The sequence below is a fragment of the Hydra vulgaris genome, chromosome 12, assembly GCF_038396675.1.
Source record: "Hydra vulgaris chromosome 12, alternate assembly HydraT2T_AEP".
Lineage (NCBI taxonomy): Eukaryota > Metazoa > Cnidaria > Hydrozoa > Anthoathecata > Hydridae > Hydra > Hydra vulgaris.
The window spans coordinates 58,488,890-58,513,571 of record NC_088931.1 but is presented as its reverse complement, the minus strand read 5'-3'; the positions used below and the strand labels follow the sequence as shown (position 1 = coordinate 58,513,571).

Here is a 24,682-nt window from a genome sequence, read left to right as displayed (position 1 = left end):
TATTCGTGGTAAAAAAACTTTAAAAGGCACTATAGGTTCATGAGAAAATATAGAGAAAACATTTGTGAAAGAAAAATACTAAAGCTATAAGAGTGATGTCTTTGCAACCGCCAATAGTTAATGGTTTGTTTACCTAATTTGAAATTGTTTATCGAAAGTATAATTTAAATAAAACGTCATTTGTTCTACTGTGATAAAAGTGAATTCGATCAAGTAAAGAAAGTGTTTATTATTCTACTTGCAAATCAGAGGGGATGGAAAGCAGAAGTTTCAAAGAACAATTCTGTTCAAATTTTTTCGAAACAAACTTCTAAGACTTAAACTTCCCAGTGAAAAAGCGCACATGGGATACGCGTGGATTTTTTCCACATGTAACCCATGTGGGGATTATTATTTTGTCCCATGTGGGTTTCATATGGTAAATCCCACATGGATTCCATATGGTAAATCCCATATGGGATACGCGTGGGTTTTTACCATATGTAACCCATATGGGGATTATTATTTTGTCCCACGTGGGTTTCATATGGTAAATCCCACATGGGTTTTATGTGGTAAATCCTACATGGGATATAGGTGGAAAATACTACATGTTATAGATCTTAAATGCCACATATTTTAATCCAAATCGTATAAAAGTAGTCAATACTAGACAAATGAAAGTCCGAATGCTTCTATGATAATTTTTAAAATTCTTTTAATTTAAAAATTACTTAAATAGTAATTTAAAATTAATCATCGAAGCTTTCAGAGAGGCTTAACTTAATCTGGTATTTGCTACTTTATCCCATTTGGTATTCAAAACGTGTAGCATTTTTGATCTTTTACATGTGATGTTTTCCACCTATAACCTATGTGGGATTTACCTTAAACTATTATGACGAAACTTTATAAAATTAAAAAACGTGTTGCAAAATTTTTTTAAAAATAAATGCTATTAATCAATACATCCGAAACGAATATCAAAAATATTATTTTTTCTTTTGCGATTTACACGCCGTTTTTTGTCAATTGAATTAATTAAATCGCTTCGGTTTGTATAATACCAATGTTTTTAGTATCTTCTAACTTTCTTCAAACATTTTCTAAAAAAAAAAATATAAATACAAATATATATAAATATATATATATATAGAAAGAGAGAGAGAGAGAGAGAGAGAAAGAGACACAGAGAGAGAGACAGAGACAGAGACAGAGAGAGAGAGAGAGAGAGAGAGAGAGAGAGAGAGAGAGAGAGAGAGAGAGAGAGAGAGAGAGAGAGAGAGAGAGAGAGAGAGAGAGAGAGCAATTTTAATTATTAGCCAGTTTGAAGTCATTAATGACTACAATATTTCACAAATAATTATTTCATAATTTATTACTTACAATGACTAACGTATTATGCGTAATTGAACACATATTATGCGTAATGAGCTTGAACCCATAAGGAGAATCCTGAAAAAAAGTGATCAATAAGGATAAGTAGTTAAACAAAAAAACAAAAACAAAAATGTAAAAACCTACTTTTTCAATGATGTAGACTTCTATAATAACAGGCCTTGACATCGTGCAAAATGCCGTAAAAACTGAAGGCCGATTAAACTTTCACTTTTACTTATATTGATATATTTTTATATTAGGTAGGGTGTAATGGCAGTCTATGTTTTCTAATAATAATCTCTAATAAAAACGGAAATATAAAAAGAAAACCAAAAAATTGTTAAAAGATAATCATGCTTTTCGTATTTCAAATTTCATTAAGAATATTTATGTAATATTAAATAGTATCAATAACAAGCAGAACCATAACAAAGTATATATCTATATATTAGAAAGATAACTGTATTTTTAATTTTTTTTGCTAAAAATGGTAACAATAAAAATCACCAACAATAAAAAACACCAACAAAAGTTGATTCAAGCAAAAAAAAAAGTTTTATCAATATATCTCAACAGGGTTAAAGTCCTTATACTTGGCAACTTGTAGTCAATACACAAACAATCATATAAACTTCGTCGCATTGCAAAATACTCATATGCTCTACATATAATATCTGAAGTATATAAAACTTCACCAACATTAACTTTTCCCATAGCATTAAGGTGTTCGAATAGAATATTTGACAGAAGCGAACTTTCTTTATTTTTTAAAAATCTAACTGCTTCAAATAAAGCTGATTTTGTTTTTATTAACTTTAATTTGTTTACAGCTAAATATGAAATATTACAAATTGTGCCATTATGGTTAGCTACAAATAAATAATCATTAAAAATTACTAAAATAAATAATGGAACACCAAGTTTGTACATTTTTGATTGTATGTGCAAACTTTTTTTATTAAGCTGGAAAACAATAACATTTTATTATCACTTAACAAAGATTGAATATTGTCAAATATAAGTTCATCCTCTTTAAGAAAATCATTTAACTCATCTGGTAAAATGCTTCGAAAACCGCTTGAAGTTACATTTTTTCTAACTTTACTTGCGGTGTGGCTAAACAACTAGGCGGAATATTTTAAAAACAGATGGTGGGTTTAAAGGTCGTTGCTTCCCATATTTGCTTTTAAAAGGTGCTTCATTTGGCCAATGCAGTTGACATCATGCTATATAGTCTGTAACAATAAAACCAGTTCTTGGGATAGCTTCACTACATCTTTTTCTCTCCTCTAGATTCTTTGGAAATTTATAAATTGATGTTTTTGTCGTAGTTGAGTATTGATATTTTTGTTGTAGTTGTAATTGATATTGTAGTTGTAGTTGAATAAATTGATATTTTTGTTGTAGTTGGGATAGTTCAACTTGCAAAGAGATTTTAAAGGCATTTTAATTATTAAAAAAACTTATCGTTAGTTTGACAATATTATTACCTTACAATGTTAACGCCTTGAACCTTACAACGTTATCATCTTGATGTTGGGCTATCTAATTTATAAACCAATCACATTTTAAAGATTTATTAAGAAAGCGCGAACACAAAATTTCGTCTAATGTTAAAAGATGAAAATGTAAACAAAGTATTAGGAATTGGCCTTCAGTTTAACAACTTTGTTGCGCGATGTCAAGGCCTTTTATTATAGAAGGCCGCGGTCACACATAATATAATATTCTGAAACTAATACACAAACATCTAGATTTCTATAAGTAAATTTATTCTTTGATCATTGCCTTCATATTCTATCTTATTTTCATATCATAATCTATTATGGAATTATTTATATAACATATCACAACAATATTATTAAATTTGTGATGTTCAAATATCATATGAACATTCTCTAACATGTTCATATGATATTTGAATATAGTTCTTGAGTATATTATCTGCAAACAATTGACTGATGCAAGTTCTAATGTTGTCAAAAACCAAGCATGCATGCATGGGACACTGCAGTGTCCCACAAAGAAATGCAGGTTTGAAAGTCAAATTTTGTTTTATTAAAAAAAAAATTAAAATAGGGGGGAGATAGGGAGGTTTCTGTTACTTTTTTTAGGCTCCAAAACTTTTAACTTTATATATAATAAGGTTCATAAAACTTAAGGGACTTACGAAGTACATTGAGGAACAAAAACAGGATATTTACAGAAACTTTTAAATTTTTAATCTGGGTCCAGTATTCAAAGTAATACGATCTAAAGTAATATATAAATTAAATAAAATGCTTTAAAATGCATGCAGTTACACATATAACTCCTGATAGTTAACTATATGTATAACTAGTTATACATAAAATTTATTATATAAACTTATTTTTCAAGGTTATGCTTGAACAAATTAGAACCAATTAATTCAAATTCAAGATTTAGTTCAAGTTCAAGTTATTTGTTCATTGTTTTTACAATAATTGACAATGGGAAGGGGATGTTGAGACCAAAATAATGTCAATTAAAAAATTGAATTAAAAAAAAAAAGTAAAATATTTTATTTTAAATAAAAAGTAAAACAATTTATGCTAGCTATGAGCAGGTTTTAAAGGTATTTACACCAACAATGTGGTCTAAAAACGTTTTGCTTTTGTTGCTTAAAACTGTAGAGGATTATAGGAAAAACAATTTAAATTCAGAAATTAGCTTGCTTATCTGAAAGAACAATTTATGTTTTTTTTTTTTACTTTTAGTACTGTTGAGAATAAATGTATAATTGAACCCAAAAAAAATTGATTGTATATGCATTTTTTATATTATATTAACAGATATACCATCATAATACGATAACAAAAACTGACATCATTTTCAATGGGAGATGGCAAAAAATTGACTGAGTTTGATAAAGGGTGAAGTTGTTCAATAAACCGGGTCATCATCTGACATCATTATGCATAGATGACCCTATGATTTAGGTAAAATAAGTAATCAATTTGCCATATTTCTCTTTAGAAAGTGTAAGAAAAAAGCATTGTTATGCTGAGAACCTACCTATTGAGCAAGCTTTGACCACCTATTTTATAAATTTGAGAGACAGAAGTGGAAGTGCGAATCGCAAAAGAACTAATAACAATGCTCTAAATTGATTTTAACTTTGCAGACTAACATTAATATAGTATTTAGTAATAATAAATGAAGTTTACATGATTTTTATAATTTGTATTTATTTCCACTAATTATTAGTTGTCAGTCTCCATTTTATAAAATGAATTAAAAAACTATTTATTTATAGTACAATAATAATACATAAATACTAGTTAGTTTCCTAATGCTATTATCATCACAATGTTAATGGTATTCGTTTTAAAGTGAAATTTTGTATCAATTTTATTGTTTTAATGTTATATTTATATATATATGTATATATATATATATATATATATATATATATATATATATATATATATATATATATATATATATATGTATATATATATATATATATATATATATATATATATGTATATATATATATATATATATATATATATATATATATATATATATATATATATATATATATGTGTATATATATATATATATATATATATATTATTTTTACTTTATTTACAACACCATTTGATATACGACAAACCCCTACAAAGCTTACAATAATTCAGTTAAAATTCATTCTGAGTTATTGAAACGTAATAAATTTAACACCAATAGAAAAGTAAAGCTGTCATTATTTAAAGTATAAAGGGTGTTGTCAAAATATGTTGATAGTAAAATTAAGTTACTAATAAAATCACGTTCAACAATGATAAATATTCTTACTGTAGTAAAATATAGTACTAACTGATAAATTTGAACAAATAAATATAAAATTAACAAAAACAATGAATAAATAAGAACATTAACTTGAACTTTAACTAAATCTTGAATTTGAATTAATTGGTACTAATTTGTTCAAGCATAACCTTAAAAAATAAGTTTTTATAACAAATTATATGTATAACTTCTTATACATATAGTTAACTATCAGGAGTTATATGTATAACTATATGCATTTTAAAGCATATTATTTTATTTAAACATTACTTAGATCATATTACTTTGAAAACTGAACCCAGAGGCTTTATTCTCAATAACACTGTGGTACTCCAGTGTTATTGAGAATAAAGCCTCTGGGTTCAGTTTTCTGTGGTTCTGTGGTACTGTGGGACACTGCAGTGTCCCATGCATGCAAGATTGGTTTTTGACAACATTTCAACTTGCATCAGTTAATTGTTTGCAAATAATTTACTCAAGATCTATATTTAAATAACTATTATATTATCCTAATAATACGTCTATTTGCACAAATCTTAATCTTATTTCTATAAAGAAAGATAAAATTTATTCGTGGTACTTACATACTTGCTTGCCATTCTCTTTATTAATATAAAATATTTTCACACAATATAAACGTAACGCAATGCAATGTTGATTTAAAATTTTTTTCTTTAGTTTCCAGCTTTTAAATTAATTCCCATGCAAATCCCACAGGAAACCCACGTGGGATTTCCCATGTGTGTAAATATTATATGGTTCCCACATGTAACCCATGTGGGATTACCCACATGGGTTTAAGGTGACAAATTTCCATACGTATACCACATGGGAAAATCCGTCCCACATAAATCCCATCAATCCCACACGGAACCCACGCGGAACCCATGTGGGACGCGGTTTTATTTTTCACTGGGTATATCTCTAGATGACCACGTATCAATTTTGTGTAAAAAGACTTTTTTTATTTAAGGGTTATCATTTTTGAATTAAAAAACAATCGAGTATTGTTACAAAAATTCAAAACATAATAAAAAAGTTTTACAACTGGGTTTAGGATTAGAGAAACGCCAAAGGCAGAAATAGACAATGCTTAATTTTTTTTTCAAAGAACAATTCTGTTCAAATTTTTTCGAAACAAACTTCTAAGACTTAAACTTATATCTCTAGATGACCACGTATCAATTTTGTGTTAAAAAGATTTTTTTACTTAAGGATTATCATTTTTGAATTAAAAAACAATCGAGTATCGTTACAAAAATTCAAAACATAATAAAAAAGTTTTACAACTGGGTTTAGGATTAGAGAAACGCCAAAGGCAGAAATAGACAATGCTTAATTTTTTTTTGATGGCTTAAAAAATTGCCTTAATAAATTTGATAATTTCAATGCGACCAAAAGTATTGTAGTTAATGATATCTGAAAATTTAAAAATGAAATAAACTAGTTAAATTGCATTTAAAATGCAAATGTTACACTTTTTTAAATGCCTTATTTAGATGTTTTTTAAACTTTTTATTTTATATTTTTTAGATTCATTATTTAAACCATTATTCAAAGAGATCTTACTCCACCAATAAACTAGTCAGTATGAATAATTAAGACCTCATCAATTTACTAAATAATACATTCAACTAAATTTCTTAGAATTCCCTCCAAGAATCCGTTATAATCATAATCGCAGACCTTTTCAAAACAACCTTCATCCCTAAGTCGACAAATTCCTCCCAGCGGGCACAACTTTTAAAAAAGTTACGCATGGTTTCTGTTGCGTAAAACCTTCTAAAACAAAAAGAATAATAGGTGCCAAAATGGTTTTTTTCAGTGAAATTAAGTGGAGTTTCCACTCATCCGTTTTTCTACGAGAACGGGAAAAGGAACGGAAAAATGATCACGTGAGTATGCGCAGTTATTCTTTGGACAAATAAAAACTTTTATTACGCATGCTCACGTGATTATTTTTTGCTTTCCTTTCCCTTTCCCGTTTAAAAACGAGTTGAAAAGTTGATGAGTGGAAACTCGCCTTTATTTTATACGGAAACGGTACTATTATGATATTATAACTTTCCGTAAATAATTTTAAAAATAAATTTCCGTAAGGAATGTGAAACCACTGCTAAAAGCATATGACATTTAAATTTGACTTTAAAACCTTAAAAAACACGTGTTAAACCAGAATAAAACTGCCCGTAATATTTTTTATTTTATTTGACAAACACGTGTCTATACAGGTTTTAATTCCGAAAAAGAAACTAGATGTGTTGGGCTTCTTTGTCAATTCAATTAGAAACATATCAAATGATGAGAAAAAAATATTTTTTTCGTTCGCTCATGTCTAGTGTCCTATTCAGAAAAGCTTTTTTCCTACCTCGTAGAAGGTAAAAATGTTCGCTAAGATTCGCGCACTTTTTATACCTAATTTTATTTTTTTAATTTTTTTTTTAACTAATTTAGATAATTTATTTAACTTTTTTATTTTAATCATAAAGCCTTATCTAGGCATTCTTTTATCTGTTTCAAGAGCAAAAGACTTAAAACTTTGAAGATTGCTTTTGCCAAATGAGTAATTTAAATATCAGGTGAAATCATAAGTTTCCGATAAATATTGTTTTTGAAAATATAATATCTCAAAAGTTCCGCCCAGTTTCACCCTAAAATGAATTTTTATCCTTGGGGATGTTGTCATCAATAACCAGATAAAAAAATCAGCTCCCCCAAATGGCCCAAAATAAATTTATGGGCATAAGTATAAAAAATATAAATTTGTTTAAAATATCACACAAAATGAGGGGATAGTAAACTTTACTTGGTCATTAATTCTGAACGCCAAAAAATTTTTTTTATGAAATTTGAATTCTATTGATAAAGTTGAATATTATTTTAAGTTTTCAAAATAGTTATGTTTAAAATGCTACTCCCCCTCCCGAAGGGTTGAGGGGGTAGGGGGAAGAACCGTTATTTGAGTTCTTCATGTTCCCAAGCTCCAATTACCGTAATATTTTGTACAAATACAAATTTTTGAATTCATTCTACACCTGGGATATAAAAGGAGTTAGTTTAGACATCATTGTAAGGCTAAGAAATATATTGAATGCTGTTTGCAGTGGATTCCACCTAAACTTAGATGCTTTTAAAGCATACTGCTATAAAACTTCTGAGCTGATAGTGGATGCAATGCATAAAAAAACATGCAAAATTTCTAGAACTAATGTAATGCAGAACCAATTTCATTATCTATTAATAAGGAGCGATTTGCTGATCCTTACTTTGATCCTGATGTACAGGACCTCCTCAGAAGAGATGAATCGTTGTTTTTTTTCTTAATAAATGTTATCTTTTCAAATTTTAACTTTTTCATGTGAAAATTCACCTAATAGTATATAAAAATTAGCAGAATTACATATTAATGCATAAAAGATAAGATAAATATTTTTTTCACTAAACAAAACATTTTTGTAATGATTTCTAGACTCAAAAAATTAAAAAAAAAAATGCACCAAAAAAGTTAAAAGAGGGGGGAAGGGAAATAGAGGTGGATCCACAATTTGAAAATTTTGAAATTACCAATTTTTTATGTTTATTGCTTAACTGGGACAGTTATTTTATTAAAATGTTTAATACTTTATAAAATATGAGTTTTGGCCGCTTTTCGGTCATTTCGCTTCATTGTGCGCCGGGTTAGACTGAGACATCACATAGTCGATTTTTCAACGGAATATCCCATTGCAGTGTATGTATGCATTGTAACTTGTATGGGAAAGTAGAATGCTATCGAAAAAAAATTGTTCGAAAAAGGATTAGTATTAAAATTTTTTTGATTGAAACGTTTTTTTGGGATTAATATCGAAAATTATTATTAAGTAATTAATTCAAAAAAAAAAAAAATCGAAAATACCTATACGGAATATTGTCAAAATTTGCATTTAAGAATAGTATCGAAAAACTAGCAAAGAGGTAGAACATGCGAAGAGTGTTGCTACATCGACTGAGGGTTTGGTTTGAGCAGGCTATCTATCCATTAAAAAAAATGAATTAGTCTTTATTTTGGTATGAATCTGAAAAGTTCCTTCTCGAACTAATACTCTTATGAGCTATTTCGATCTTATTCTACTTTTTGTACTTTAGATACAATTCCTTTTTTTACAACTTCGGTTTTATACTCTATTTCGATTTTATTCCAGAAAGTCCTTTTTCGAGCTTATTCAGTTTTTGATACTGCAACTACAACCCACTTGTATTTTTAACTTTTTCTAATTTTTTAACTTTTAACGGTTTTTTAATTTCTTGATTTAAAATATATGGCTGATAATTGCCGCCAGGCATGAAACTCTGAGTACAACAACTAATTTGCATTTTTTTAATTTTAATATTTATTAAAATATCGGATCTATTATATAAAACATTTGTTTTCATATTATTGATCACTGTTAAACGAACAAGAGAATATTTTTTTTGTACATTATTTTACAAAAAACATTATACAAATATATATATATATATATATATATATATATATATATATATATATATATATATATATATATATATACACACATTACAGATATTAATTTTTATGTATAAATAGAAAAACAATCTTCTAGCAAGCGTTTTTTCAGATAACTTTCTTATATCATTTTGTGAAAAATATAATCTGCGTTCAAATACCAGGAACGACTATCAACTAGGAAAAATTAAACCACAGCAGTCAAGTTTTCTAATTACAAACTTTGGTCCATCAATATTGAATCGTTTCCAAAATAAAAATATTAAAGACCTAAAAAGCATTTCATAGTTTAAACAACAAACTAAAATGCCTCTCCTTAATTCCTGACATATACAGAATTGGACAAAACATTTGCAACCAACGTCGAACAATGCTAAAAAGTGTTCCTAATTTTACATGTCTTAAAAACAAAACGAATTGAACTACCACAGCAAACAGTTCAGGAGTCTTGAGTCATAGCATGCCATGACATGAGCAATTAGCTGACAGGTGACAGCACACAGGCAGAATTTCGTTGACAAGTGCCATTTTGCAGCGGACAAAACAAGTGCTACTTTTTTGGTTTGTTTCATTTTCTTAAGTCTGGTCCGTGTCAACGTCACGGAAGTTTTTTAATAATTAAAGGAAGTATCCAGAAGTTTCCAGAAGCATCTGGAAGCATCCAGTAGCATCCAGAAATATCCAGAAACATTCAGAAGCATCCAGACTCATCCAGACGCATCCAGAAGCTTCCAGAAGCATCGAAAAGAAGCATCTAGAATCTTTCAGAACAGGTTCATACAGGTTCATTTTGCTATATAAGAGACATGTAAATCGACATGTAATTCAGTCAGTATATGGAAGTCAATCAGTCAGTATTATCAAGACAGTTTATCGAAGTGAGTTTTATCAAAGTGTTTTATCGAAGAATATCAATACAAAAAGTTAAATACAATAAGTGTTTCATTACATCAATACAGTCCACATCCAACCAAGACGTTGTGTTCCACTGAACATTATTGTATCATCACAAGGTAAATGTAACAAGGTAAGCCTTGAGAAGCGTGATTATTTAATTTTATTATTTTTATGATTTCAAATGCAAAAATGGCTCCCGACAGTCTTGGATTGGAACTAAGAAAGAAAATTATTGGGGATTACGTAAGTGGAATGTCACAAAAAAGTATTTGTGATAAATATCGCGTGAAAAAATGGACCGTATCAAGACTATGTTCCAAATATCGTTCTACGGGGAAGTTGAGAGCAGATAACAAAGGTGGAAGACCGCGTTCCACCACTTCTAGAGAAGATTCTATGATCGTCAGATCCGTCAAGAAGGATCCCTGGATATCATCAGTTGAGATACAAAAGCAATTAGAGCTGCCTGTATCGGACCGAACAATCAGACGACGTGCTTTTGAAGCCGGATTGTTTTCTCGACGCCCTGCAAAGAAACCGCTGATTTCACTAAAAAACCAGAAGAAAAGACTCCTGTTTGCTACATCTCATATTGACTGGAGTGTGCAGAAATGGCGAACTGTCCTGTTCAGTGATGAATCGAAGTTCAACATGATTGGGAGCGATGGCATTTGCCGTGTACGTCGACCGGCCGGAAAACGCCTCGATTTACGTTACTGCCATAAGACCGTGAAGCATGGTGGAGGCAGTGTAATGGTCTGGGGGTGTTTTTCTGCTAACGGTCTAGGTCCAATACATCGAAACGGTGGAATAATGGACCGTTTCATGTATAAAAATATCCTGAAAGATGTTATGTTACCTCATGCTGAATGGAATATGCCAATAAAATGGGTTTTTCAGCAAGACAACGATCCGAAACACACTGCAAAAGTAGTCAAGCAGTGGTTTCAAGACAACCACCTATCGGTGATGGATTGGCCGCATCAATCTCCGGATCTCAACCCTATCGAGAGCCTGTGGGAGATCGTCAACCGCAGAATTAATTGTGAAGGTTTTCGTAATAAGGATCATCTGTTTGAACAAATCCAAAAGGCCTGGGCAGCGATTCCACAAAGTTTCATTGATCACCTGATCGAATCTATGCCTCGAAGATGCAAGGCTGTGATCGACAACAAAGGATTCGCCACGAAATATTGATAGCGAAATACAGCTTGATCAACATTTTGTCGAGTTGCACTTGTTTTGTCCAGAAGGAAATCAACTTTTTTTAATACTTTTGATTAATTTATTAATTTTCGTGTACAAATAATGAACTTTGTGATGAATAAAACTTGAAGAACTTTGTCTCTAAACAGTTACATAGTTATTTCTCTAAATTGAAAAAATGCAGCACTTTTATATAAAGAAACTAAATTAGCATTATTTGGTTGCACTCGTTTTGTCCGATAGTGTATATTATAGTTTACAGTATTTGTTTTCAAATTTTTTTTTGTATTTTTTCTTTTTATTTATTTTTTGTTTTTTTTCTTCTTCTTATGTGTTTTAGTTTTATAAAATTTTTTCTTTTTCTTTAAAAATTAAAGTGTTTTTTTGTTTTTATTTCAATGAGTGACTAAAGGGGTTCTATGAAAAGGTTGTGATGATAAACACATCATCCTTACCTTCTTTGAGTCCCTGACTGATTATAACAGTATATATACATTATAAATTAAAAAGATTAAAAATGTTTTTTATAAAGGTTTTTTATGTTTACGATGTTATTTATTTTATATGAAAAACTGTAATATTGTTTAATCAGCGAAATAAAAGTTAAATAATAATAATAATAATATATATATACATATATATATATATATATATATTTATATATATATATATATATATATATATATATATATATATATATATATATATATATATATGTATATATATATATATATATATATATATATATATATTTAGAGAGAGAGAGAGAGAGAGAGAGAGAGAGAGAGAGAGAGAGAGAGAGAGAGAGAGAGAGAGTAATATAGTTATTGTATATTTCCAAAAGGTGCCTACTATGTCTGTATGAGAAATTTGCTATCATGTCATATCCGAAACCTGAGGAACTGCTAAATAAAAGGACAGAAACTAAATCAAAGTGCCACCACGAAAACAAATTAAAAAAATTACAAAGCTAGATACAAACTTAACTAACAACTAACAATAACTATATTAATCTACAATAACTATAATAGCTTAGAGATATATGAATATCTCTAGGCTAACTAATAAATTACTCTCACACACACATCTATTGTAATATACTTCGTAATATTATTTATATTTTTATATCAATTTTTAATTTTATATTTTTTTAATATATAAATAATGCACATTATCACATAAATGAATATTTTTGAACAACCATTAACACATTTATCTATTGCAAAACTATTAGCTAACTAAAAACGAATTAATAATAACATTAACCTAACTACTAAACAATTTCCGTCCCGTAACGATCTAATATATAAATATAAACCGTAACGTCCACTAAACATATCGTAGCAATATTAAATTTTTACTACTTGCCTGAAGATTGCGGTAACACATGAAACTCAGAGTTGCAACTTAAATTATATTATATTATAAATATTAGCATTTAGTTAATTCCTGGTACTGCGGGTAACAGTAACACATATACTATATAGCTCTAGTTTATCTATTGAGCACTCTTTTAATTATACAATATTTTACATGATAATATAAAGATATTTTCTTTATATATATATATATATATATATATATATATATATGTTTATATATATATATTTATATATATATATATACATACCCAGTGAAAAATAAAACCGCGTCCCACATGGGTTCCGCGTGGGTTCCGTGTGGGATTGATGGGATTTATGTGGGACGGATTTTCCCATGTGGTATCCGTATGGAAATTTGTCACCTTAAACCCATGTGGGTAATCCCACATGGGTTACATGTGGGAACCATATGATATTTACACACATGGGAAATCCCACGTGGGTTTCATGTGGGATTTGCATGGGAATTAATTTGAAAGCTGGAAACTAAAAATAAAAAATTTAAAAAAAAAAACTAAATAAAAATTTTTAAATCGACATTGCATTGCGTTACGTTTATATTGTGTGAAAATATTTTAGCAAGCAAGTATGTAAGTACCACGATTAATGTTTATCTTTCTTTATAGAAATAAGATTAAGATTTGTGCAAATAGACGTATTATTAAGATAATATAATAGTTATTTGAATATAGATCTTGAGTATATTATCTGCAAACAATTAACTGATGAAAGTTCAAATGTTGTCAAAAACCAAGCATGCATGTATGGGATACTACAGTGTCCCACAAAGAAATGCAGGTTTGAAAGTCAAAGAATTCCGAATTCTTTGTTAAAAAAGAAAAAAATAGGGTGGTGGTGGTGGGGGAGATAGTTTCTGTAACTTTTTTTATGCTCCAAAACTTTTAACTTTAGATATAATAAGGTCCTTATGACTTAAGGGACTTACAAACTACATTGAGAAACAAAAACAGATTTTTATAATAAATTTTATGTATAACTAGTTATACATATAGTTAACTATCAGGAGTTATATGTATAACTGCATGCATTTTAAAGCATTTTATTTAATTTATATATTACTTTAGATCATATTACTTTGAATACTGGACCCAGCAACTTTATTCCCAATTACACTGTGGTACTCCAGATTAAAAATTGAAAAGTTTCTGTAAATATCCTGTTTTTGTTCCTCAATTTACTTCGTAAGTCCCTTAAGTTTTATGAACCTTATTATATATAAAGTTAAAAGTTTTGGAGCCTAAAAAAAATTACGGAAACCTCCCTCCCCCCTATTTTAATTTTTTTTTTAATAAAGAAAATTTGTCTTTCAAACCAGCATTTCTTTGTGGGACACTGCAGTGTCCCATGCATGCAGTCTTGGTTTTTGACAACATTTGAACTTTCATAAGTCAATTGTTTGCAGATAATATACTCAAGAACTATATTCAAATATCATATGAAGATTATAGAGAATGTCATATGATATTTGAACATTACAAATTTAATAATATTGTTGTGATATGTTATATAAATAATACCATAATAGATTATGATATGAAAATAAGATAGGATATGAAGGCAATGATCAAAGAATAAATTTACTTATAGAAATTTAGATGTTTGTTTATTAGTTTCAGAATATTATATTATGTGTGACCACGGCCTTCTATAATAACAGGCCTTGACATCGCGCAACAAATTTGTTAAACTGAAGGCCAATTCCTAATACTGTGTTTACATTTTCATCTTTTAACATTAGACGAAAGTTTGTGTTCGCGCTTTTTTAATAAATCTTTAAAATTTGATTGGTTTATAAATTAGATAGCGCAACATCAAGACGATAACGTTGTAAGTTTCAAGGCGTTAACATTGTAAGGTAATAACATTGTCAAACTAACGATTAGTTTTTTTAAATGCCTTAAAAATGCCTTTGAAATGCTGTGTATCTCTTTGCAAGTCGAACTATCTCAACTTCAACTACAATATCAATTACAACTACAATGAAGTTTATATGATTGTTTGTGTATTGACTACAAGTTGCCAAGTATAAGGACTTTAACACGATTGACTTCAAAAATAAGCTCAATGGAGGACCTAAGTTTCATAAATAGTATTTTTATGAATTTAAATCCATTAAAAAGAATTTCCATACTACTAATTGATGAGGTCTATGTCAAAGCTTCATTACTTTACCAAAGAGGTGCTTTGTTTGGTCAAGCAGTAAACTACCCTGAAAAGTTAGCTAAAACAATTTTATCATTTATGATTAAATGTCTTTTTGGAGGTCCAGAATTTATATGTAGAGCTCAACCTGTTGCAAATCTTTCCTCTGAATTTCAGTTTGCTCAATGTCAACAAATTGTCTATACAATAAATAATATTGAAAATAGTAAGACACTGGTAATAATTACTGATGGTAACCGTGTAAATCAAAGATTTTTTGTAATGTTTAAAACAGTTGATAGTAAACCATGGTTAACAACATCAGGTATATATTTATTGTATGACTATGTGAATATTGGTTTAGAAATGAATTATGCGAAGAAATCCACTCAGTTGGTGATCAACAGTTACAACTGCTATGAGATATTGCTGAACAAATTTTATGAAACCTACAGGTAAGCATGTAAAACAGCTTACGCTAGATGCTAGCAATGCAATAGCGCATTCATGTTATGGCTTTATTGATCTTGTAGAAACTTTGTTGAGTAATGGAGCAAAGTATGTCTTATTAGGTTGGTTTTCAACAGATCCACTTGAAAAAGCTTTTTCTAAGCTTTGACAGGGATCTGGAGGTACTTACTTTATAAACGCTAAATCTGTAATTGAAAAAATTAATATTCAACTTACTAAATTGATATTACAACTTGACATTCCTGTTGATGGTATCGATGGTCATACTTGTGACATATGTTTTAGAGATATTTCTACTGATGAAAAAGAACTTCTGGATAATATACATGATCTTGAAAGCTCAGTTAATAAATCTACATTAGTGGCTATAGTTTACATAGCTGGCTATGTGCAAAAAAGCGAAATAAAAATTTATGATGATTCTACCAATTATTATTATAAATATGGAAGTTATCTGTATGGCCTAAACAGAGGCGGACTTGAAATTCCTTCTGATGCTCTTTTCTATTGGGCAATATTTTGCTTCTTTTTTTTTCAAGGTGCTACTGACCCTTTATACAGAACATTTTGTGTTACTCAGTTTTAGTTCATTGCTGCTAAATATTAATTTAAAATCACAAAAAAACAATGCAGAGTATATTCTAATATTCTGCTAAAGAATTACTCACTAATTACCACTCCCAAAATACTAAAGCTATCATAATTTATGTGAAATTAGTTTTGTAATTAATTATGCTATTTACTTGTTATGTTTTTTATTTTTTCATTAGCCTATATGTCTTTCAATATGTTTGGATTTGTAAATATTTACCCTGTTGAGATATATTGATAAAACTTTTTTTTTGCTTGAATCAACTTTTGTTGGTGTTTTTTATTGTTGGTGATTTTTATTGCTACCATTTTTAGCAAAAAAAATTAAAAATACAGTTATCTTTTTAATATATAGATATATACTTTGTTATGGTTCTGCTTGTTATTGATACTATTTAATATTACATAAATATTCTTAATGAAATTTGAAATACGAAAAATATGATTATCTTTTAACAACTTTTTGGTTTTCTTTTTATATTTCCGTCTCTACTAGAGATTATTATTAGAAAACATAGACTGCCATAATAGTTGGCTATTGCACCCAACGTCTACATCATTGAAAATGTAGGTTTTTACATTTTTGTTTTTGTTTTTTTGTTTAACTACTTATCCTAATTGATCACTTTTTTTCAGGATTTTCCTCATGGGTTCAAGCTCATTGCGCATAATATGTGTTCAATTACCCATAATACGTTAGTCATTGTAAGTAATAAATTAGGAAATAATTATTTGTGAAATATTGTAGTCATTAATGACTTCAACCTGGCTAATAATTAAAATTGCTCGACTAATAAGGTTCCTTATTAAAATTGCTCTCTTTCTCTCTCTCTCTCTCTCTCTCTCTCTCTATATCTATATATATATATCTATATCTATATATATATATATATATATATATATATATATATATATATTTATATATATTTGTATTTATATTTTTTAAGAAAATGTTTGAAGAAAGTTAGAAGATACTAAAAACCTTGGTATTATGCAAGCCGAAGCGATTTAATTAATTCAATCGACAAAAAACGGCGTGTAAATCGCAAAAGAAAAAATAATATTTTTAATATTCATTTTGGATGTATTGATTAATAGCATTTTTTTTAAAATAAATTCATTTTGCAACACGTTTTTTACTTTTATAAAATTTCGTCATAATAATTTAAGGTAAATCCCACATAGGTTATAGGTGGAAAACATCACATGTAAAAGATCAAAAATGCTACACATTTTGAATACCAAATAAATAGATGAAGTAGCAAATACCAGATTAAGTTAAGACTCTCTGAAAGCTTCGATGAAAAATTTTAAAATACTATTTAAGTGATTTTTAAATTAAAAGAATTTTAAAAATTATCATAGAAGCATTTGGACTTTCATTTGTCTAGTATTGGCTACTTTTATACCATTTGGATTAAAATATGTGGCATTTAAGATCTATAACATGTAGTATTTTCCACCTATATCCCATGTAGGATTTACCACATAAAACCCATGTGGGATTTACCATATGAAACCCACATGGGACAAAATAATAATCCCCATATGGGTTACATATGGTAAAAACCCACGCGTATCCCATATGGGATTTACCATATGGAATCCATGTGGGATTTACCATATGAAACCCACATGGGACAAAATAATAATCCCCACATGGGTTACATATGGAAAAATCCACGCGTATCCCATGTGCGCTTTTTAACTGGGATACCCAGTGAAAAAGCGCACATGGGATACGCGTGGATTTTTTCCACATGTAACCCATGTGGGGATTATTATTTTGTCCCATGTGGGTTTCATATGGTAAATCCCACATGGATTCCATATGGTAAATCCCATATGGGATACGCGTGGGTTTTTACCATATGTAACCCATATGGGGATTATTATTTTGTCCCACGTGGGTTTCATATGGTAAATCCCACATGGGTTTTATGTGGTAAATCCTACATGGGATATAGGTGGAAAATACTACATGTTATAGATCTTAAATGCCACATATTTTAATCCAAATCGTATAAAAGTAGTCAATACTAGACAAATGAAAGTCCGAATGCTTCTATGATAATTTTTAAAATTCTTTTAATTTAAAAATTACTTAAATAGTAATTTAAAATTAATCATCGAAGCTTTCAGAGAGGCTTAACTTAATCTGGTATTTGCTACTTTATCCCATTTGGTATTCAAAACGTGTAGCATTTTTGATCTTTTACATGTGATGTTTTCCACCTATAACCTATGTGGGATTTACCTTAAACTATTATGACGAAACTTTATAAAATTAAAAAACGTGTTGCAAAATTTTTTTAAAAATAAATGCTATTAATCAATACATCCGAAACGAATATCAAAAATATTATTTTTTCTTTTGCGATTTACACGCCGTTTTTTGTCAATTGAATTAATTAAATCGCTTCGGTTTGTATAATACCAATGTTTTTAGTATCTTCTAACTTTCTTCAAACATTTTCTAAAAAAAAAAATATAAATACAAATATATATAAATATATATATATATAGAAAGAGAGAGAGAGAGAGAGAGAGAAAGAGACACAGAGAGAGAGACAGAGACAGAGACAGAGAGAGAGAGAGAGAGAGAGAGAGAGAGAGAGAGAGAGAGAGAGAGAGAGAGAGAGAGAGAGAGAGAGAGAGAGCAATTTTAATTATTAGCCAGTTTGAAGTCATTAATGACTACAATATTTCACAAATAATTATTTCATAATTTATTACTTACAATGACTAACGTATTATGCGTAATTGAACACATATTATGCGTAATGAGCTTGAACCCATAAGGAGAATCCTGAAAAAAAGTGATCAATAAGGATAAGTAGTTAAACAAAAAAACAAAAACAAAAATGTAAAAACCTACTTTTTCAATGATGTAGACTTCTATAATAACAGGCCTTGACATCGTGCAAAATGCCGTAAAAACTGAAGGCCGATTAAACTTTCACTTTTACTTATATTGATATATTTTTATATTAGGTAGGGTGTAATGGCAGTCTATGTTTTCTAATAATAATCTCTAATAAAAACGGAAATATAAAAAGAAAACCAAAAAATTGTTAAAAGATAATCATGCTTTTCGTATTTCAAATTTCATTAAGAATATTTATGTAATATTAAATAGTATCAATAACAAGCAGAACCATAACAAAGTATATATCTATATATTAGAAAGATAACTGTATTTTTAATTTTTTTTGCTAAAAATGGTAACAATAAAAATCACCAACAATAAAAAACACCAACAAAAGTTGATTCAAGCAAAAAAAAAAGTTTTATCAATATATCTCAACAGGGTTAAAGTCCTTATACTTGGCAACTTGTAGTCAATACACAAACAATCATATAAACTTCGTCGCATTGCAAAATACTCATATGCTCTACATATAATATCTGAAGTATATAAAACTTCACCAACATTAACTTTTCCCATAGCATTAAGGTGTTCGAATAGAATATTTGACAGAAGCGAACTTTCTTTATTTTTTAAAAATCTAACTGCTTCAAATAAAGCTGATTTTGTTTTTATTAACTTTAATTTGTTTACAGCTAAATATGAAATATTACAAATTGTGCCATTATGGTTAGCTACAAATAAATAATCATTAAAAATTACTAAAATAAATAATGGAACACCAAGTTTGTACATTTTTGATTGTATGTGCAAACTTTTTTTATTAAGCTGGAAAACAATAACATTTTATTATCACTTAACAAAGATTGAATATTGTCAAATATAAGTTCATCCTCTTTAAGAAAATCATTTAACTCATCTGGTAAAATGCTTCGAAAACCGCTTGAAGTTACATTTTTTCTAACTTTACTTGCGGTGTGGCTAAACAACTAGGCGGAATATTTTAAAAACAGATGGTGGGTTTAAAGGTCGTTGCTTCCCATATTTGCTTTTAAAAGGTGCTTCATTTGGCCAATGCAGTTGACATCATGCTATATAGTCTGTAACAATAAAACCAGTTCTTGGGATAGCTTCACTACATCTTTTTCTCTCCTCTAGATTCTTTGGAAATTTATAAATTGATGTTTTTGTCGTAGTTGAGTATTGATATTTTTGTTGTAGTTGTAATTGATATTGTAGTTGTAGTTGAATAAATTGATATTTTTGTTGTAGTTGGGATAGTTCAACTTGCAAAGAGATTTTAAAGGCATTTTAATTATTAAAAAAACTTATCGTTAGTTTGACAATATTATTACCTTACAATGTTAACGCCTTGAACCTTACAACGTTATCATCTTGATGTTGGGCTATCTAATTTATAAACCAATCACATTTTAAAGATTTATTAAGAAAGCGCGAACACAAAATTTCGTCTAATGTTAAAAGATGAAAATGTAAACAAAGTATTAGGAATTGGCCTTCAGTTTAACAACTTTGTTGCGCGATGTCAAGGCCTTTTATTATAGAAGGCCGCGGTCACACATAATATAATATTCTGAAACTAATACACAAACATCTAGATTTCTATAAGTAAATTTATTCTTTGATCATTGCCTTCATATTCTATCTTATTTTCATATCATAATCTATTATGGAATTATTTATATAACATATCACAACAATATTATTAAATTTGTGATGTTCAAATATCATATGAACATTCTCTAACATGTTCATATGATATTTGAATATAGTTCTTGAGTATATTATCTGCAAACAATTGACTGATGCAAGTTCTAATGTTGTCAAAAACCAAGCATGCATGCATGGGACACTGCAGTGTCCCACAAAGAAATGCAGGTTTGAAAGTCAAATTTTGTTTTATTAAAAAAAAAATTAAAATAGGGGGGAGATAGGGAGGTTTCTGTTACTTTTTTTAGGCTCCAAAACTTTTAACTTTATATATAATAAGGTTCATAAAACTTAAGGGACTTACGAAGTACATTGAGGAACAAAAACAGGATATTTACAGAAACTTTTAAATTTTTAATCTGGGTCCAGTATTCAAAGTAATACGATCTAAAGTAATATATAAATTAAATAAAATGCTTTAAAATGCATGCAGTTACACATATAACTCCTGATAGTTAACTATATGTATAACTAGTTATACATAAAATTTATTATATAAACTTATTTTTCAAGGTTATGCTTGAACAAATTAGAACCAATTAATTCAAATTCAAGATTTAGTTCAAGTTCAAGTTATTTGTTCATTGTTTTTACAATAATTGACAATGGGAAGGGGATGTTGAGACCAAAATAATGTCAATTAAAAAATTGAATTAAAAAAAAAAAGTAAAATATTTTATTTTAAATAAAAAGTAAAACAATTTATGCTAGCTATGAGCAGGTTTTAAAGGTATTTACACCAACAATGTGGTCTAAAAACGTTTTGCTTTTGTTGCTTAAAACTGTAGAGGATTATAGGAAAAACAATTTAAATTCAGAAATTAGCTTGCTTATCTGAAAGAACAATTTATGTTTTTTTTTTTTACTTTTAGTACTGTTGAGAATAAATGTATAATTGAACCCAAAAAAAATTGATTGTATATGCATTTTTTATATTATATTAACAGATATACCATCATAATACGATAACAAAAACTGACATCATTTTCAATGGGAGATGGCAAAAAATTGACTGAGTTTGATAAAGGGTGAAGTTGTTCAATAAACCGGGTCATCATCTGACATCATTATGCATAGATGACCCTATGATTTAGGTAAAATAAGTAATCAATTTGCCATATTTCTCTTTAGAAAGTGTAAGAAAAAAGCATTGTTATGCTGAGAACCTACCTATTGAGCAAGCTTTGACCACCTATTTTATAAATTTGAGAGACAGAAGTGGAAGTGCGAATCGCAAAAGAACTAATAACAATGCTCTAAATTGATTTTAACTTTGCAGACTAACATTAATATAGTATTTAGTAATAATAAATGAAGTTTACATGATTTTTATAATTTGTATTTATTTCCACTAATTATTAGTTGTCAGTCTCCATTTTATAAAATGAATTAAAAAACTATTTATTTATAGTACAATAATAATACATAAATACTAGTTAGTTTCCTAATGCTATTATCATCACAATGTTAATGGTATTCGTTTTAAAGTGAAATTTTGTATCAATTTTATTGTTTTAATGTTATATTTATATATATATGTATATATATATATATATATATATATATATATATATATATATATATATATATATATATGTATATATATATATATATATATATATATATATATATATATATGTATATATATATATATATATATATATATATATATATATATATATATATATATGTGTATATATATATATATATATATATATATTATTTTTACTTTATTTACAACACCATTTGATATACGACAAACCCCTACAAAGCTTACAATAATTCAGTTAAAATTCATTCTGAGTTATTGAAACGTAATAAATTTAACACCAATAGAAAAGTAAAGCTGTCATTATTTAAAGTATAAAGGGTGTTGTCAAAATATGTTGATAGTAAAATTAAGTTACTAATAAAATCACGTTCAACAATGATAAATATTCTTACTGTAGTAAAATATAGTACTAACTGATAAATTTGAACAAATAAATATAAAATTAACAAAAACAATGAATAAATAAGAACATTAACTTGAACTTTAACTAAATCTTGAATTTGAATTAATTGGTACTAATTTGTTCAAGCATAACCTTAAAAAATAAGTTTTTATAACAAATTATATGTATAACTTCTTATACATATAGTTAACTATCAGGAGTTATATGTATAACTATATGCATTTTAAAGCATATTATTTTATTTAAACATTACTTAGATCATATTACTTTGAAAACTGAACCCAGAGGCTTTATTCTCAATAACACTGTGGTACTCCAGTGTTATTGAGAATAAAGCCTCTGGGTTCAGTTTTCTGTGGTTCTGTGGTACTGTGGGACACTGCAGTGTCCCATGCATGCAAGATTGGTTTTTGACAACATTTCAACTTGCATCAGTTAATTGTTTGCAAATAATTTACTCAAGATCTATATTTAAATAACTATTATATTATCCTAATAATACGTCTATTTGCACAAATCTTAATCTTATTTCTATAAAGAAAGATAAAATTTATTCGTGGTACTTACATACTTGCTTGCCATTCTCTTTATTAATATAAAATATTTTCACACAATATAAACGTAACGCAATGCAATGTTGATTTAAAATTTTTTTCTTTAGTTTCCAGCTTTTAAATTAATTCCCATGCAAATCCCACAGGAAACCCACGTGGGATTTCCCATGTGTGTAAATATTATATGGTTCCCACATGTAACCCATGTGGGATTACCCACATGGGTTTAAGGTGACAAATTTCCATACGTATACCACATGGGAAAATCCGTCCCACATAAATCCCATCAATCCCACACAGAACCCACGCGGAACCCATGTGGGACGCGGTTTTATTTTTCACTGGGTATATGTGTATATATATAAAAAGTTATGCTTTGCAAAAAATTGTGATGATTAAAGGCCGGGAACAAAAAAGCCCTATAGCTCCCCCCACCCACCCACTCCCACCTCAAACGTGAGAAGCAACAAGTTGATAAAATATTTTTTGTACTATTCTCAAATAGACTTATATTCACCCAATAATTTTAAGTTTTATAGTATTCTCTCTCAGCGTTCAAAAATTATGACCTTATAAAATTTGTAACCCTCTCAAATTGAGGGGGTTTAAACTTTATACTATGAAACTAAAAATATATCAATGAATAAGTTTAGTTTAGTATAGTAGAATAGTACAAAAAATATTTTATCAACTTGTTGCCCTTATGTTTGGGGTGGGGAAGGAAGGGGGTGTTGGGATGAAGCTAAAGAAGTTTTTTGTTCCCAGCCTCCATTCAACGCAATTTTTTGCAAAGCATCATTGCATTGTTATTGAAATAAAAAATATAAATAAAATCAATTTTTATTTAATAAGGACAAAGTTGTTTAACATAATTATTATCAGATGCTTAATTTGAATTAAAAATTGATTACAAATAAGATTAAACAACGGTAAAGTTACCTTACATTTTCAAATTCTATGGTAATAGTTTTTTTATTTTCACATGATTTTTTTAAATATAATATATTTTTTTCCACATATTTCATTTATGGTGTCTTCGTTGGATTTGATAATCTAACCTTTTTACAGTCGTCTGCATAAATTTTGAAATAGCGTAGTATTTTGTCTGGTAGATTATTTATGAGGATGAGAAATAGGAGCGGTCCAAGAACAAATCCTTGCGGCACACCGCTAGAGATTGTTTT

At 28.4% G+C, this 24,682-nt stretch overlaps 3 long non-coding RNA genes across 3 annotated transcripts; 1 reads left to right on the top strand and 2 right to left on the bottom strand.

Annotated features, from left to right (window-relative positions):
* Positions 1-908: 908 nt before the first annotated feature.
* LOC136088873 (uncharacterized) lies at positions 909-6,075 on the bottom strand. Its single transcript, XR_010642577.1, has 3 exons — positions 5,760-6,075; positions 1,366-1,434; positions 909-1,085 (listed from the first exon to the last, which is right to left on the bottom strand). It is a non-coding gene; the product is annotated as an uncharacterized LOC136088873 (long non-coding RNA).
* Positions 6,076-14,967: 8,892 nt separating this feature from the next.
* On the top strand, positions 14,968-17,519 carry LOC136088872 (uncharacterized). The gene is made up of 3 exons (XR_010642575.1): positions 14,968-16,956; positions 17,026-17,094; positions 17,337-17,519. It is a non-coding gene; the product is annotated as an uncharacterized LOC136088872 (long non-coding RNA).
* A 1,169-nt stretch (positions 17,520-18,688) lies between these two features.
* LOC136088871 (uncharacterized) lies at positions 18,689-23,781 on the bottom strand. Its single transcript, XR_010642574.1, has 3 exons — positions 23,512-23,781; positions 19,130-19,198; positions 18,689-18,865 (listed from the first exon to the last, which is right to left on the bottom strand). It is a non-coding gene; the product is annotated as an uncharacterized LOC136088871 (long non-coding RNA).
* Positions 23,782-24,682: the final 901 nt, after the last annotated feature.